An 11,174-nucleotide genomic window follows, 5' to 3' on the forward strand; every position below is an offset into this window, starting at 1 on the left:
GGAAGACAGAGGGGGAGAGAAAGATAGACACCTGCAGACCTGCTTCACCGCCTGTGAAGCGACTTCCCTGCAGGTAGGGAGCCAGGGGCTCGAACCGGAATCCTTACGCTGGTCTTTGCGCTTTGTGCCAAATGTGCTTATCCCACTGCGCTACCGCCCGACTCCTGGCCTTACTCTTTTTGAGCAATTCTCTTCTACAAACTTATTACTGTGGAATAACAAGATGCCTGCCTAGAGAACTATCTACTGGAGTGATTGTTATTATAAAGTTACATGTTCCATTTTAGAAAAAAATCTGGGGGTGGGGGGTGGCTGGTTAAATGCACATAATATGATGAGCAAGGAGCCACATAAGGATCCCAGTTTGAGCCCCCGGATTCCCACCATCAGGGGGGGTCGGTTCACAAGCGGTGAAGCAGGTCTGCAGGTGTCTTTCTCTTGCCTTATCTTCCCCTCAGCCCCTCAATTTCTCTCTGTCCTATCTAAAAAAAAAAAAAAAAAAAGGCCATAGGAGCAGTGGATTCATAGTGCAGGCACTGAGCTCCAGTGATAACACTGGAGGCCAAAAAAAAGCCAGAAAGCAAGAAACGTCTTAGACAAGAATTACAGGATTGATGATATGGCTGAACCAACTATAATATTCCAAGAATGACACAGATTGTAGCTACTAAAACACCCCAGGTAGCTTTATATTGATTAATGGGTCGGGGGGTCATAATAGTACAACAGACACAGAACAGTATTTGTGGGGTCAGGCTGTAGAGTGAGACTGTTAAAATGGGCAAGCACCTGCATTCAAGTCCCTCATCCCCACTTGCAAGGGGAAAGTTTCACTAGCACTGAGCAGTGAAGCAGTACCGCAGGTGTCCATCTTTCTCCCTCTTCCTTCTTGACTTCTGCCTCCAAGCAATAAATAAATAAAATGTTTTTAAAAGAACATTATGGCATGATCCTGTTTTCAAACATTTTTTTCAAATTATTGAAAAACTGGATAGAAAAAGAGAAACTGAGAAGGAAAGATAAAAGAGTGGCGGGAGTCGGGCGGTATTGCAGCGGGTTAAGCGCATGTGGTGCAAAGCACGAGGACCTGCATAAGGATCCTGGTTCGAGCCCCTGGCTCCCTACCTGCAGGAGAGTGGCTTCACAAGCGGTGAAGCAGGTCTGCAGGTGTCTATCTTTCTCTCCCCCTTTGTCTTCCCCTCCTCTCTCCATTTCTCTCTGTCATACCTAACAACGATAGCATCAACAACAGCAATAATAACTATAACAAAAATAAACAAGGGCAACAAGAGGGAAAATAAATAAATAAATAACTTTTTAAAAAAGAGTGGGGGGGAGTCGAGAGATAGCGCAGCGGGTTAAGCCCACGTGGCGCAAAGCGGAAAGATTGGCATAAGGATCCCGGTTTGAGTCCCGGCTCCCCACCTGCAGGAGCGTCACTTCACAGGCGGTGAAGCAGGTCTGCAGGTGTCTGTCTTTCTCTCCCCCTCTCTGTCTTCCCCTCCTCTCTCCATTTCTCTCTGTCCTATCTAACAATGATGACATCAATAACAACAGTAATATTAACTACAACAACAATGAAAAACAAGGGCAACAAAAGGGAAAATAAATAAATATAAAAATAAATAAAAATTAAAAAATTATTAAAAAAAAAAAAAGAGTGGGAAAGAGACACCTGCAGCCCTGCTTCATCACTGGGGAAGTTTACCCCTGCAGGTTGGGATCAGGGGCTTTGACCCAGGTCCTTGAGCACTGAAATGTGTGCATTTAACCAGGTGTGCCACTGCCCGATGCCCATGATCCTATTTTTGTAAAAAGAAAAGAAAAAAGAAAAAAGAAATCTATTTGAAGTTCACTGATAGCAGAGGACCACTCCATCTCTCACATAGCGTGTGAATCTGGGCCATTGTGTGTGTAAGTCATGTGCTCTACTGATGAGTCATCTCCCTGTTCTCCACCCCCCCCCCCCAAAGCAGGCATTTCCCTCATTTACATCTGTGACTTGAACCAGTCTGGAAAGCTAACTCTCACATTAATAGCTCCTATTTTTGAAAGTGGTGCTACAAAGAGACTTTCACTTTGTAATATACACGTTGGCTGCATTAGTTCACAATGGATTTTCACTAGAAAAATCATGAAGGTATCGCCAACTTGAACAATAAATTGTCCTTACAAGTCTTGAGTGCAGAATAAGTGCCTCATCATGTCTCACATACCGTCCCTTGGGTGTTTCTAGAATTCACTTCCCCTCCATTTTTCCGTCTATTTAGTTTTAGATAGCATTAAATCCACCCTTGAATTATGAGGAGTGTGTGTCTGTTTGGGTAAATGGTTTTGCTTTCAGGACACATAACTGATGTATAAATATCTCCATTAGCTCAGGGGTGCCTTAACAAACCGTGGAGAATTGAGCCTATTCCATTGCTGTGCCACATGGGATCAGACTGGTAACATTATCCTAAGCCTCACATTCCAGATGATCATTGGCATCTGGCACAGACGAAATTCAGCAGATCAACTCCCTGCCTTCACTTAGTAACTTAGGATATTGGGGGTGGGGATTTAAATTTCAAGTTAGCAATCCAGTCTTGAGCTGTCACTCTCCCTCTGACTGACCCGGGCCAGTCTGAGAATCTCAAGATATAAGGGATGGGCAAATGATGGCACCCAGTCTTCATTTTCACAGCTGAGTGTTGTAATCCTGTTTCCTGTGAAGTGGGGGAAGTTAAAGGAGATGATTTATAGGTTCCTTCTGACTTACCATTCTGGAGTTCTGGTTTCCTAGTCAATTCAATCACACATTCCCCCACTGTGGGTCAGGTTATTTTCCAGGAAAGCTAGAGTTCTAGTTTCTGGAGGGAAGCCACATGGTCACACGAGTCAAAGGAAGATGATGGTGCAATAGTGTAGACTGAAAAGTGAATGTTTTTCCTAGAAAAAAAAAAAGTGTGTAAAGGCAAAGCTTACTGGTTGCTCAGTGGAACCAAACCCTGATTCAGTGTTACATCTCTAGCTCTTGTCTCCAGTGTGGCAAACAGGAGTATGGGTTCTTGGAGATAATGCAAGAGGAACCATAGTTGTACTGACTTAGTGAGATTTGGCTGTGTGTTTTGATGATGGGCACTCTGAATTTCTGCTAGCTAGTTGCTTCAGAAGTTGATGTCCCATATATGAGTGAACAGCTAAGGGAGTGAGCAGAGGATGACATTCTCCAGGCCTGCCTGTGACCACTGAAATGGATGGAGCCTTTAGGATCGTCTTCCCAGCTGGGAGAGAGCTCAGTGGTAGAGCACAGAAGTGAATGTGTGAGGCCTAAGGTCTGACCCTAGCACTGCATAAGCCAGAGTAGAATCTGATCACTTCCTCTGTCACCAATAGGTGGCAATGGAGGGATTTGGGCACTTTATTGGTGGGTGTAATATTTTATTTTATTTTTTTTAATAAAAGATGCAGAGCAACAGAGACCAGATACTGCTCAACTCTGGCTGATGGTGGTACTAGGGATTGAACCTGGGACCTCAGAGCCTTGGGCATGAGAGTCTTTTGCAGAACTATTATGCTATCTCCTCAACCCTTAAAAAATAATTTAAAAAAATTATTAACAAGTGTGAGAGGGGTTGGGTGGTGGCACACCTGGTTAAGCACACACTACAATGTGCAAGGGCCTAGTTTTGAGATCCTGGTTTGCATCTGTAGGGGGACAGCTTTGCAAGTGATGAAGTAGTGCTGCAGGTGTCTCTGTCTCTCTCCCTCTGTATCACCCCCTTCCCTCTTGATTTCTGGCTGTCTCTATCCAATAAACAAACAAATAAAAAACTATGTGGGGGAGAAAGAATCAGCATCACTCTGGTATATGCAATGCCAGGAACTTAACTTGGGATCTCATGCTTGTGAAGCCAGTATTTTACCTACTGCACTGTCTTCTGAGCCACACAGTGTAACCACTTTTTTTTTTTTTTTTTGTCTCTAGAGTTATCACTGGGACCTGGTGCTGGCACTAAGAATCCATTGCTCCTAGTGGCCATTTTTTCCACTTTATTGGATAGGACAGAGAGAAATTGAGAGAGGAGGGGAAGACAGAGAAGGAGAGAGAAAAACACCTACAGACCTGCTTCACCACTTGTGAAGCAACCCTCCTGCTGGAGGGGAACTGGGTTTCGAACTAGGATCCTTAAGCCTGTCCTTATGCTTCATGATGTGCGCTTAACCTGCTGCACTGCCAGGCCCCCTATAGCCACTTTTGAGATGTGAAAGAGTACTTCAGGAATGTACAATGATGTATACCAATGTAAAATAAAAAGAAGAAAGAAAGAAGGAAAATGCGGCTAGGTTTGGCAAAATGACTTTTATGTCTGAGGCTCTAAGGTCCCAGGTTCAATTCACAGCATCACCATAAGCCAGAACTGAGCAGTGCTGATAAACAAATGAATATAAATATAAAATAGTAGAGAGATTGATTATTTCACCATTGTATCTAGTTCTAGTAAAGATCCTTAAAAAAAAAAAAAAAAGATCCTGTGGGGCCAGGTGGTGGCACACCTGGTTGAGCACACATGTTATAATGTACAAGGACTCAGGTTTGAGCCCCCAGTCCCAACCTGCAGGTGGAAATTTCACGAGTGGTGAAGTAGTGGCTGCAGGTGTCTCTGTCTCTCTCCTCTATCACCCCTTTCCCTCTCAATTTATGGCTGTCTCTATCCAATGGATAAAGATAAAAAAATTTTTAAAAAAATCCTTGGTCTTGGGCCAAGGACATAACATAGTGGTAGTACACTAGATTTGCATGCCTGAGGCCCCAGAGGCCCCTTTTCAACAATTGGCACTACCATATACCAGAAAAGAGCAATGCTTTGGTCTCTGTATCCCTCTCCCTCAAGAAAATAAATAAATCTTTTAAAAAACCCAAAACTAAAACAAACTTAAAAACCAGTGAAATAGCTCACTTGGATAGCATGCCACTTTGCTATGTGTGTGACCCAGGTTTGAGCCCAGCCCCTACAGTGTTGAAGGAAGCTTCAATGCTGTGGTCTTTTCCCCTTTCTCTCTGCCTCTCTGTCTTCCTCTTCCTATTTGAAAAAGTCAGCCCAGAATACTGAAGCCCTGGAGACAACAACAACAACAACAACAAAAGACTCTAAAACAGAAAATAAACAAACTTAGTCTCATCTTGGAGTCATGCCAGTGAAATATGGGAAGGAAAATTCAGTTCTTCCCATTTCCTTTCTTCTTAGCTATGTAGTTGAGGTTTTGAAGGTAGATCTGGATCTAGAGCAGCTCCATGGCCTGTTGGCAGGCTACTGAACTGAATGAGTGAACGGTCCAGGTGGGCTTCACCCTTGCTCTTCCACCCTGCTCCTTCAGCTACTGCTGGTTCCAGCTGGCATTCTTCTTTATTCGTCACAGTGAGCTGGTTCCACATGATGTCTTAGAGGTGCCCTTTTCTTGTATGATTGGTGTGCGCTATGCACGTGAACAAGTCGGGGGTGATGCTGGATCATTTTCCTCTAACAGTTCAGCATCTTAGGATCTTTACTGAGGACTGGATTCCGTGTTCACGATTATTCTGGCCAAATGGTTGATCATTTGTTTGGTTTGGAAAAAGACTTCGAAGGAGGGATAAGAAAGAGTTTTTTGTTTTGTATTGTTTGTTTTTAAATTGAAGATTAGTAAAAGAGAGACCTCTGCTGGCTAAACTGGTATCACACCCTAGAATCCATCTATGACCCAACAAGAAACTGTCCAGTTAGGCTTTTTCAGGTGTCAGTAAATTGTCTTCTTGGTTACCAGGGGGAAATCACCAGAATATTCTTTTTTTTTTTCCCTCTAGGGTTATTGCTGAGGCTCAGTGCCTGTACTATGAATCCACTGCTCCTGGAGGCTATTTTTTTTCCCCTTTTTGTTGCCCTTGTTGTTCATTGTTGTTGTCGTTGGATAGGACAGAGAGAAATCGAGAGAGAAGGGGAAGACAGAGAGGGGGAGGAAAAGATAGATACCTGCAGACCCGCTTCATCACTTGTGAAGTGACCCTCCTGCAGGTGGGGAGCTGGGGGCTTGAACCCATACCCTACGCGGGTCAGTGCAATTTGCACCATGTGTGCTTAACCCACTGCCCTACCGCTCAACCCCCCAGAGTATTCTTTCACGGAAAATCAAAGTGAATTATAATTCCAGTCCCAGTCCCAGTAGTTTCTGTCTCAAATTGTTGTTGTTTTAGATAGAGGCAGAGAAGGCAAAGAGAGAGTGTTAAAGATCATAGCATGGAAGCTTCCTGCAATGCAGTGGGGGTGGTGGGCTGAGCTTGAGCCTTAGTCTTGCACTTGGAAATGTAGCACACTATCTAAGTGAGCTGTTCCACCAGTCCTCTGTTTCAGTTTTTAAGGGCAGTGCTAGTCTCATGTTATAGAACACTAAATAGCTTTAATATCAGCCCCAATCAAAACCTGGACCAAAATAACTTTTGCATCTTCATTTCCTTTCTTTTTTTGTGTTCTCTACCTTCCAGTTGCCCATCCTTCAGTAAAACAAAACAAATATTGACCCAGAGAGAGCAGTGGTGATAGAAAGTGATGTGGGAACTAGCCATTTACCTGTAGTGTATTTTCTACTTTTTTTTTTTTTTTTTCCTAATCAGTTCTGGTTTATGATGGTGTGGGGAATTGAACTGAAGACTTTGGAGCCTCAAGCATGAGATTCTCTTTGCATAACCATTATGCTGTCTCCCCCTGCCCTCTCTATTGAACTTTGAGAGTTGGGGCCCAGGGTTGGGGTTGTGTGCCTGAGGAGGATGGTGGATCTGACTGACAGCTTCTGATGGGTTTGTCCAACAGTGAGAATGTGCACAATCATGGAGAGAGAGTCTAACAAAGTTCTGAACTCACATATTCAACAAAAGGTATTTGTCACCTTCTGTCCTTTTCTGAAATGTCCACTGGCATTGCTGTTCAGCTTGATAGTGTTGAGTATTTTTTAAATTCACCTTATAAATTTTTGTTTGTTTGTTTGTTTTTGTGAAGCTGAGCTCTGCACATGAGCAAATCCATAGCTCCTGGGCCACTTTTCATTCAGACAGAAAAACAGAGAGAAACAGAGTCACCACAGCAGTATGCTTCCTCTGGCTATGTGACATCTCCCATCTCACCAGGGCAAAAGCCTGGGTAGTATATGTGGTAAAGTATGCACTCTGGTGAGCTATCTCTCCAGCTCACATTGTGATCTGATATCATATGGAGTTTTATTTTTAATTTTCCCCCAAACAGAACACAGTGCTTTATTTTAATTTTCCCCAGAACAGAATACAGTGCCTTTTCTCTTTCTTTCTTTCTTTCTTCCTTTTTTTTTTTCTCCCTGTCATTATGTAATTCTGGGGAATGAGTTCAGGACCTTGTACAGACAAGATACTACTGAGTGGATTCTACAGTCTAAATTCATTTTTTTTTGAGAGACAGAGGGAGAGAAAAGAGGAGGGAGAGAAAAGAGACAGACAGAAAAAGGAGAGATACTATATCATTGCTCCACTATCCATTAGAGATTCCTTGGTGCCATCTATGGTGCTTCCATGTGGTACGAGGAATCAAAGCCTGGATCTCAACCACTGCGAGACTATAATCAGCAGAACTATCATCTGCTACCTGAGTTATCTCCCTCCCAACCTCACTCTCCTCCTTAAAAAAAAAGGAGGGGGGAGACGAGTAGTAGTGTAGCGCAGTGAGTTAAGTGCACATGGGGTAAGAATCCTGGTATGAGCACGGCTCCCCACCTGCAGGGGAGTTGCTTCACAAGCAGTGAAGCAGGTCTGCAGGTGTCTATCTTTCTCTCCCCCTCTCTGTCTTTCCCCCCTCTCTCCATTTCTCTCTGTCCTATCCAACAATAATGACAGCGATAACAATAATAACAACGATAAACAACAAGGACAACAAAAGGGAAAAATTTAAAAATAAAATAAATTAAAAAAATAAGTTATGGGACTGGACAGTGGCACACCTGGTAGAGTGTACTCATTATTATGCACAAGGACACAGGTTCAAGCCACCTGTTTACCTGGCCACCTGCAAGAGAGGAGCTTTACAAATGGTGAATCAGTGCTACTGGTGTTTCTCTCTTCTCTTCTGTCCCTGTCCCCCAATTTCTTTTCTTTCTTTCTTTCTTCTTTTTTTTTTTTTTTACCAGAGCACCATTCAGCACTGGCTTATGGTGGTGTGGGGGTGGGGGATTGAACCTGGCACTTTGAAACTTTCAGACATGAGAGTCTCTTTGCATAACCATTATGCTATCTACCTCTATCAAAAAAACAAATAATGGCCATTAGGAACAGTGGGTTTGTTGTATAGGCACCAAGCCATGGCAATAACCCTGGTGGCAATTTTATTTAATTTTTAAAATATTTATTTATTTTGATGAGAGATAGAAAGGCCAGAGCACTGATTTGGCAGATGGAGTGGCAGGATTTGAACCAGGGACCTCACACATGCAAGTCTAGTGCTCTACCCACAGAGGAACCTCCCCCAGCTCCAAGAATACAGTGCCTTCTACCGGAAATATAGGTTCTTATTTATTCCCTTTTGTTGCCCTTATTGTAGTTATTGATGTCGTCATCATTGGATAGGACAGAGAGAAATGGAGAGAGGAGGGGGAAGACAGGGAGAGAGAAAGATAGACACCTGCAGACCTGCTTCACCGTTTGTGAAGTGACTCCCCTGCAGGTGGGGAGCCAGGGGCTTGTACCATACCAGGGATCCTTAAGCCGGTCCTTGCGCTTTGTGCCACCTATGTTTATCCCGCTGTACTACCACCCAACTTCCTGAAATATAGGTTCTTAAACCAACAGGATACACCTCTGACTTTGGGGATTGCAGACAGCCTGGCAAGTTGATCACAGAGATCATCTGAAAGCGTGACGTTCTTTTAAGAGATTCAAGTGACACCTTAAGAGTTTCTAATGGTGCCCTTATGATGCTTTTAAAATTTACTAAAGTTTTGTAAATGATAACATCACCCTACTGAATACTCCAGAATTAATTTGTTCACAAATCTGGTGGTTATTTAAGGAGTGCTCTGGAACTGTGGGATTGCGTTAAGCCCTGAAGCCTTTGGGAAGGAGTCTGACATCTGCCAGTCTGTCCCTGCTGGCTGCCTGGAAGGTGGATAAGGGGTGCAACCTGAGGAGGCAGCCTTTGTTCCCCAGGATAGAAAGTGCATTGTGGAATAGAAAGATACAGGAACCATAGGCGATGCCACACCGGCTGGGCACTGCTTATCTCCAGAATGCCTTTACAGCAAAGAAAAATAAACTTTTATCTGGTGGAAGCCACTATTCTTTCTGGGCTCTGTTACTAGCTGCCAAATGCAAATCTTAACTGATAGAGAAGTCCTTGAGGACGTTTGAGCAAGGGCCTGCTTCTGATTGGTAGTTGTGCAGGAGACAGATTGGGGTGGGGGATGGGGAGCAGGGGTGTGTTCCCGGAGCACATTAAAAGATAAAGCTAGCTTGGCAGGTTGGGGGGTGGTGGGACAGGCTATGAATGGGGAAACAATACACATGAGGCACTGGGTCATTAAGTCTACCCCCCCCACCACCACCACCACTACCACCACCCCCAGGATACCTCTACTAAACTACTATTATGCACCAGTTACTGAAACTGGCTTTAAGGTTGTTCTTGAAGTAATTTGCATCCTGCCATTGTCAAGTGGCCTGAAAGCTGGGAGATGGAGAAGATGGGAATTCATTGTGTCTTAAAAAGAAGCAAGCAAAAGCTGGAGCAGGAAGAGAGTATCAGTGTTACCAGAAAGTGAAGTTACTCTATTTTTCTTCATCTTGCAGCAGGGTTTTTCAAGAAAAGGAACTTTTGTTACATGTAATTGTGACTAATCAAGATATATTGTAATGTAGCCTAGATTGAAGAGAAACTGTAAATAATATTTTCAAAATGTATCTTGGAGTAAAGATGCAGGGTAAAGATAACTTCATATGCTAAACATTTCTCAGTAGGAAAAATCTAACTTTACTGGATAAATAATTCAGTAATTATTTATCAGATAATTTCTTTCAGATAATTCTGCCAAGTAATAGTGGGCTTTTCATCTGGAGCTAGGTAGGTAATTCCACACCTCTTAGATTAGAAAATATTTAGTTATTGTTATATATTTTTTCATATTGTGGGTTTTAAAACAGAATAACAGCTAACTTTGAAAAAATATTTATTTGCTTATCTATTAGCTAGAGACAGAGAAACTGAGAGGAGAAGGGGAGCTAGAGATGTCTGCAGCTTTACTTCACTGCTTGCAAAGCTTCCCCCCTGCAGGTGGGGACCAGGGGCTTGAACCCAGGTCTTTGCACATGGTAAAGTGTGTGTCAATCAGGTGTGCCACCATTGAATCCCAACATAGTTATTTTTTTTCTTTTTGCCTCCAGGGTTATTGCTGGGGCTCAGTGCCTACACTACAAATCCACAACTGCTGGTGGCCATCTTTTTTCCATTATTGTTGTTGTTGCTGCTGTTATTGTTGTTGGGATGGAACAGAGAGAAATAGAGGAGGGGAAGACTGAGAGGGGGAGAGAAAGACAGACACCTGTAGACCTGCTTCATCGCTTATGAAGCGACCCCCCCTGTAGGTTGGGATCTAGGGGCTCCATCCAGGATCCTTGCATTGGTCCTTGTGCTTCTCACTATGTGTGCTTAACCCAGTGTACTACTGCCTGCCAGCCCCAACATAGTTAATTTTTAAAATTTTATTTATTTACACAAAATAGTGGGAGAGAGGGAAAAAAGAGGATGGGGGGAGGAGGGGGGAAGATAGGACACCAGAGCATCATGGGATGCCAGGGATCTGTCAGGACCTCATACTCCCAAGTTCAGTGTCCTACTCACTGCACCACCTCCTGGACCTGTAATATAGTTACAATATAGCAGACTGTTCCTCTGAACCAGATGTGTTAATATTCCTGTCTTTTTGTTTTGTAAAATATGGTTTATTGGGGGATGGGGTGAGATAGCATAATGGTTGTGCAAAAAGAGACTCTCATGCCTGAGATGCTTAAGGTTCCAGGTTCAATCTCTGGCACCAGCATAATCTAGAACTAGCAGTGCACTAGAAAAAAAGTTATTGAGGTTGGCAGATGATTCACCTGGTATAACATGCATGTTATCATGTGCAAAGACCTAGATTTGAGCCTC

The sequence above is a fragment of the Erinaceus europaeus genome, chromosome 7 (assembly GCF_950295315.1).
Source record: "Erinaceus europaeus chromosome 7, mEriEur2.1, whole genome shotgun sequence".
Lineage (NCBI taxonomy): Eukaryota > Metazoa > Chordata > Mammalia > Eulipotyphla > Erinaceidae > Erinaceus > Erinaceus europaeus.